Source organism: Ovis aries, chromosome 13 (genome assembly GCF_016772045.2).
Source record: "Ovis aries strain OAR_USU_Benz2616 breed Rambouillet chromosome 13, ARS-UI_Ramb_v3.0, whole genome shotgun sequence".
Lineage (NCBI taxonomy): Eukaryota > Metazoa > Chordata > Mammalia > Artiodactyla > Bovidae > Ovis > Ovis aries.
In genome coordinates, this window is record NC_056066.1 from 49,555,720 (window position 1) to 49,563,387 (window position 7,668).

Sequence of the window (7,668 nt, forward strand, 5' to 3'; positions counted from 1 at the left end):
CTGGAGGGATGGTGTGGAGGGGGAGGTGGGAGGGGGGTTTGGGGTTGGGAACACATGTACACCCATGGTGGATTCATGTTGATGTGTGGCAAAACCAATACAATATTGTAAAGTAAAAAATAATAATAATAATAATCAATTTTTAAAAATTAGCTTCTCAATCATCATCTGGAAAGAAAACAGTCTAGAATACCTTCATTTAAAACAGATGCGATAAAGCATGGTCACTACTACTTATCATAAGGATCTCTGGAGTTGACTCAGCCCCTAGTTTTTAAAATCAAACTTGTTCTGCCAAATACAAGACCCTGAATTTATCCAAATTAAACATGCTTTGACCACCTGGCCACCAAAACTCTTCCCATTCATATCAATAACAGTTTTAATTGCTGCCTCAACCCTGTCAAATTCTAAACATATTCACACTACTTCATCAACAGGGCCATCAGGAATTTCAAATATCACACGTTTTCCACCTTGCTGTATTTTTCACATTCTTCCTTGGTTTCAACTTCCAAGTCTTCATCCACCTCTCCTGAACCAACCCTGTTCCTGAGTAGGATCACTTTGGTAGGAAACAAGGATTTTAGCTAGTGGATTTCAATTCAACTTCTTGGTTGCCTCTTTCTCGGTAGCTTGGCCCACGATGATTGCCACCCCATTTGCTGATCTTTTCCACTGACAGCACTGTGCTCAGACCCTGCTCTTGCTTCCTGATACCCTGGCCTTCCCAGAAGCCTTACTTCTGCATGAATTTATGTACTATCCTGCCCTCCCATGTTGGCGAGGAAAGAGTTGCCAAGGCCGGTCGTTGGGGATCGCAGTCTCCCTTGTTCTTTGTACACTGGGAGAGATAGAAACTTTGGAAGACTGTGAGTGAGGTGGTGAATCCTCTTCATAAGGGAAGTCTTGGGGTAACTCTGTCCTCCACAAGAGACGTGGCGGGGCGTGATGGTGGCTCCGCCCTTATGCTTTTCCTCCTCTCTCACTCATAATCTACATCTTCAACAGAATCTAGATCTGGTGCACCTGGAAAACCCACTAGCTTCATGTCTATTTATGCCTCTTTTCTCTCTCTTCTGTTTCCTTCTGTCTTTCCAGTTCTTGATATCTCTGTTGCTCTTATCTTTGGTGCTTCACGATTTCCTTATAATCATTAGGAAACATGGGATCCTATACATCAGCTAAGGGGATCAAAACTTATCCTTCAGAAAACTGGCTGGGAACAGGGTCCTTGATGCCTGTGGTCACATGTGGTGGGAGGTCCACCATCTGTTGCTCATGAAGAGCCACTTCGATTCAGGTCAATTGCTGGAGGAAGGATTGCACTTTGTTTTGTCCTCTAGCTCTTGGCTTGAATGAGAGCTGCCTTCTTCACCTGGTGCTGAGAATGCAGATTTTTGAGGTATTTGAACCAGCCTTCTGTTTTTGAGTCACTGGTCTCCCCTACCAGGTTGCCGTATGAGAACATCTTCTCAGTTCAATGCAAGCACACCTGGCAGATGCTTCTGGCACCATGGGTGTGCACAAGGCTCACCATGCTGCATTGTGCCTGGGCTGGGCAATCATTGTCAGCCCTCAATGGCCTGACCCCTCTGGAGGCCATCCTTTTGATTTTTAATACACTGTCTAGGTCTATCATAGCTTTCCTTCCAAGGAGCAAGTGTCTTTTAATTTCATGGCTGCAGTCACTGTCCATAGTGATTTTTGAGCAGGAGAAAATACAATCTATCACAGCTTCCACTTTCCCCCCTTCTACTTTCAGATGACACCACCCTTTTGACAGAAAGTGAAGAGGAACTCAAAAGCCTCTTCATGAAAGTGAAAGAGGAGAGTGAAAAAATTGGCTTAAAGTCAACATTCAGAAAACTAAGATAATGGCAACTGGTCCCATCATTTCATGGCAAATAGATGGGGAATCAGTAGAAACAGTGTCAGACTTTATTTCTGGGGGCTCCAAAATCACTGCAGATGGTGATTGCAGCCATGAAATTAAAAGATGCTTATTCCTTGGAAGAAAAGTTATGACCAACCTAGATAGCATATTAAAAAGCAGAGATATTACTTTGTCAACAAAAGTCTGTCTAGTCAAGGCTATGGTTTTTCCAGTGGTCCTGTATGGATGTGAGAGTTGGACTGTGAAGAAAGATGAGCACCAAAGAATTGATGCTTTTGAACTGTGATGTTGGAGAAGATTCTTGAGAGTTCCTTGGACTTCAGGGAGATCCAACCAGTCCATTCTAAAGGAGATCAGCCCTGGGTGTTCATTGGAAGGACTGATGCTAAAGCTGAAACTCCAATATTTTGTCCACCTCATGTGAAGAGTTGACTCATTGGAAAAGACTGTTGCTGGGAGGGATTTGGGGCAGGAGGAAAAGGGGACGACTGAGGATGAGATGGTTGGATGGCATCACCGACTCGACGGACATGAGTCTGAGTGAACTCCGGGAGATGGTGATGGACAGGGTGGCCTGGCATGCTGTGATTCATGGGGTCACAAAGAGTTGGACATGACTGAGCCACTGAACTGAACTGATGGGACCAGATACCATGATCTTAGTTTTTTGAATGTTGAGTTTTAAGCCAGGTTTTTCACTTTCCTCTTTCACCCTCATCAAGAGGCTCTTTAGTTCCTCTTCACTTTCTGCCATTAGAGTTCCCTAATGGTGCAGTCAGTAAAGAATCTGCCTGAAATGCAGAAGACCTAGGTTAGATCCCTGGGTCAGGAAGATATCCTGGAAAAGGAAATGGCAACCCACTCCAGTATTCTTGACTGGGAAATCCCAAGGAGAGAAGAGCCTGGAGGGCTATAATCCCTGGGGTTGCAAGAATTGGACTTGACTGAGTGACTTAAATATGTCTGCATATCTGGTGTTGTTGATGTTTCTCCCAGCAATCTTGATTTCAGCTTGTGCTTCATCCAGCCCAGCATTTCTCATGATGCACTCTGCATAAGCAGGATGTCAATATACAGCCTCTTCATACTCCTTTCCCAATTTTGAACCAGTCCATTGTTTCATTTCCAGTTCTTACTGTTGTTTCTTGACCTGCTTACAGAATTTTCAGGAGACAAGGAAGGTGGTTTGGTATTCTCATCTCTAAGAATTTTCCACAATTTGTTGTGATCCACAGAGTGAATCGCTTTAGCATAGTCAATGAAGCAGAAGTAAATGTGTGTTTTTTTTTTTTTTATGAAATTCCATTGCTTTCTCTATAATCCAACAAATGTTGGCAATTTGATTTTAGGTTCCTCTGACTTTTCTAAACCCAGCTTTAAAGTGAATCTGTTATACATTCACATATATCTACTTTTAAAAAATTATTTTCCCAAATAGACCATTACAGTGTATTGAGTAGAGTTCCTTGTGCTATACAGTAGGTCCTTATTAGTTATTTAGTTTTATGTATTGGGCTTCCCTGGTGGCTCAGATGGTAAAGAATCTGCCTGCAATGTGGGAGACCTGGGTTTGATCCCTGGGTTGGGAAGATTCCCTAGAGAAGGGAATGGCTGCCCACTTTGGTATTGTTGCCTAGAGAATTCCATGGACAGAGGAACTTAGCAGGCTACAGTCCATGGGGTCACAAAGTGTCAGACTAGACTGAGGAACTTTCACTTTATATATATATACACACACATACATACATACATATACATATATATATATATATAATATACATTTTTATTTATATATAATAGTGTATGTCAATCCTAATCTTCCAATTTGTCCTTCTTCCTCTATAACCCCTGGTAACCATAAGTTTATTTTCTACATCTGTAACTCCATTTTTGTTTTGTAAATAAGTTCATTTGTAGCCCTTTTTAAGATTCCACATATAAGCACTATTATGTGATATTTGTCTTTGTCTGACTTACTTCACTCTGTATGACAATCTCTAGGTCAATCTGTGTTGCTGTAAATAGCACTATTTCATCCTTTTTTATGACTGAGTAATATTACATTGTATATATGTACCACATGTTCTTATCCATTCCCCTGTTGATGAACATTTAGGTTGTTTACATATCTTGACTATTGTAAACAGTGCTGCAATAAACATTATGGTGCATGTATCTTTTTTACATTATAATTTTCTCCAGATACATCCCCAAGAGTGAGATTGTTGTATCCTTTTTAGTTTTTAAGGAATCTTCATACTGTTTTCCATAGTCACTATACCAGTTTAGATTCCCACCAACATGTTCCCTTTTCTCCAAACACTCTCCAGCAGTTATTGTTTGTAGATTCTTAATGATAGTCATTCTGAACAATGTGAGGTGATACCTCATTATAGATTTGATTTGCATTTCTTGGATTCTTGCTTTTGAAGATCACATATAAACCCTGACTACCTTGAAACTGCCATGCTAGAGAGATAGGAAGAATTCTGGTTAGCAGCCCCAGCTGAATTACAGTCAATAGTTATAATCATCTACAAGCCAGGCATGAGAGCCTGCTTGAACAGCTTACCCAGATGTTAATAACTGCAGACCCAGCTGACATCTACTGCAACTGTATTTGTGACTCCCATGCTAGAGCTGCTTAGCAAAGCTAGTCTCAAATACCTGACCCACAAAATCCCAAGCATTTTTGAAAGTTTCAGTGCTTTGGGGAATTTGTTATTCATCAATGGTAGCTGGAATAGTCCTCAATATTTCAAGGGATGACTTCTAATTAAAGCTCATTGGAATGAAGTACATACAACTCGAAGGAGAAGAGTATACAGAGAAAGTTAAATGTAGTTGTATTTTATAGAAGAAAAGTTTGGAATCTTGTATATTTTTCTCTAAGCATCTTCTTCAATAAAGGCATGCTAGTGATATTTCCTGTGTTCAGTTCAATTCCTTTCTTCTCTCTGATCTTCTCATAAAGGAAACACTTGAGTTTTCTCTCCTCTTCCTATTTATATGTTAACTCCTTATCCATTTTGATTTATATTCTGACCTCCATTCAAAGCACCATTCCTTCTGTCTGAACTGGCATCATTGGCCTCTGGAAATAAAAATAAGGGAAAGAAGAAAGTGAACATCCTAGAATAGGTGAAGGATTTGAATGATACTTGAGAATGTCTCAATTTTCTTTCATTTCCGAAAAACCTTCAATTAGCCATTTCATTTTATCTAGCACATTTTTAATAAAAAATCAAATAGCTACATATAAATATTACTCTGGGTCTTCTCAATGGACATGCGTTTAAGTAGCCTCTGGGAGTTGGTGATGGACAGGGAAGACTGGCGTGCTTCAGTTCATGGGATCGCAAAGAGTTGGACATGACTGAGTGACTGAACTGAACTGGACTGAATGGTTTCCTAAATGTCTAATTTATCTTTGTTTGTATTTTTCTTTTATTTTTTAAATTACTTCATAGTTAATTTAAAATGTGTTGGTTTCAGCTTTCAGGTTTACAGAAAAGTGTTTCAGTTACACACACACACACACACATATACATATATATATATTCTTTTTAATATTCTTTTCCATTATAGGTTATTATGAGATACTGCATATAGTTCTCTGTGCTATACAGTAGTCTTTATTGTTTATCTATTTTATATATAGTAGTATTTATATGTTAATTCCAAGCTCCTAATTCATCTCTCCCTATAAAATTTACTTTTTAAAATGTTTTTAAAGCATATGTTAAAATATATTTTGGTTAGAATATTATTTATACATCAACCAATCTTTGTTTTCTTAGCAAATGACTTTGAGTACCTTTACATAATCATTGAATATGTAAGACTTTATATATATGTATATAATGAAACTGGTTAAAAATTAAATATATGTCTAAGTATATCATCTTGAGCTTAGAAAATAATCGCATTAACCTTCAAGTATGTTATTTTACTAGCTATAAGCTCTGAAGTAATCTATGATTCAGCTTACTTATACTGCTCTGCCCTTGTATGGGGATGATCTAGCTGATGACAATCTGGCAGATTTATGTCCAGGGAGAATTAGTTCCACCCTGTGTGGGTGTTGGCTTGAATGTCTCTAGTCCCCATGGGGCAAAGAGGTCCTGTCACCTCAGCAAGCAGAGAGGGCAAGTTGGAGCCAGCTAACATCCGTCAGGAACTCCATGGCCAAAGGCATGATCTGGAGGGAAGAACTGAGTTCACTGTCAACTACACTAAATTGAACAGGAAAAATAATGTAAGTTAGGTCATCAACTTGGTCCCAATCATAAGGAGAAAACTGCTAGCTGTAAAATAGCACTAGTAATTTATCTTTTAATTGTGAAACCAGTTTAGCATATGTATGCTATTGTAAGCTACTCTAGAATGAGTGGTATGTACATTGCACATATTTGGAATAATAATGAAGTAAAATTGACATTTATCTGTTGAATTCCTTGATGGAGGCTTCTAGGGAAAATGACTAGAGCCAGAGGCTCTAAAATCTAGCTCAGTCGCTCAATGATCTTACAACTTCAATTTTTTTAACTGTATAATGTAGAACCTTTAAGGACATTTTCAGATATAAGATTCTGAGTACTAAAAATCATCTTAATTTATTTAAAATGCTTTTGCATTTATAAGGTATTAACTTTTAACTTATATAGCTGCTTTTTGGATGGGAGTCTTAATTACTTTTAATCTAACAAATTTGTGAGAAGAAAGAAAGTACTCTGTTTTGGAAAACAATGTTCTCATGAGTTCACATAAGTGATTTGGAAGCATAAAGATTTAACTGCACGTATGAGGAAGGGTCAATGCACACTTAAGATTTTATCGAAACCCTTAAAACTGGAACAAAGAAGTGAGTATATTTGAGAAATGCAAAATTAATGTTGGAGTCATGTATTTTCAGACAAATGCCTTTGTGATGCATGGTGTGAATACAGCAAAATGCTTGGTTGGTGTTTATTTTTATTATTGGTTTTGCCTTGTGATCAGAGTGAGTAACTAATGGTGTTTGATAAGATATGGCTTAAAGCATAATAATACTTTGGCTTAAGGCATCTTAAAGACATTTTGCAATGCTGTATTTTAAATCTAGAAGAGTTAAAAGCAATTTATTTTAATAGTATCAGTAGTAGTAGATAGATGGATAGATAGAAAGATCTGTTTGAAGGTAAGAGGTCCTTAGTATCAGCAAAGACCCAGTGAATGAGGTAAGGTAAGGAGGCCCTGCCCTGTAGGTAGGAGTATATTTGCAAAGACAGGTCAGTTCTGAGTCACCATTTTGGGTGCTGGCAGGCCAATGAAATCAGTCCACCTTTGTATTCTCCTGACTAGAGCAAGATCTGGGTCAATTCCAAACTTTGTCTATGTGGAGAGGAAAACAGGCATGGGCAGGCCAAGTAGTGAGCAAAGGTCTAATGGGAGCTCAAGTATATGACTCTCCAGAAAACAGTAAGGATAATATAAGCTAGTTTAGAGTTGGAATGAAGGAGAGAAGCAGTCGATTTCCTCATCAGAATGTAAGCAAACCATTCCTGAAGCTGCCAGAAACTTTCAGTTCAGTCACTCAGTTGTGTCTGATTCTTTGTGACCCCATGGACTGCAGCACACCAGGCTTCCCTGTCCATCACCAACTCCCGGAGCTTATTCAAACTCATGTCCCTCGAGTTGGTGAAGCCATCCAAGTATCTTATCCTCTGTCATCCCCTTCTCCTCCAGCCTCCAATATTTCCCAGCATCAGGGTCTTTTCCAATGAGTCAAT

The 7,668-nt window shown here is 38.8% G+C and overlaps 1 pseudogene; it reads right to left on the reverse strand.

Annotated features, from left to right (window-relative positions):
• Nucleotides 1-280: 280 nt before the first annotated feature.
• On the reverse strand, nucleotides 281-1,471 carry LOC101118207 (splicing factor 45-like; annotated as a pseudogene).
• Nucleotides 1,472-7,668: the final 6,197 nt, after the last annotated feature.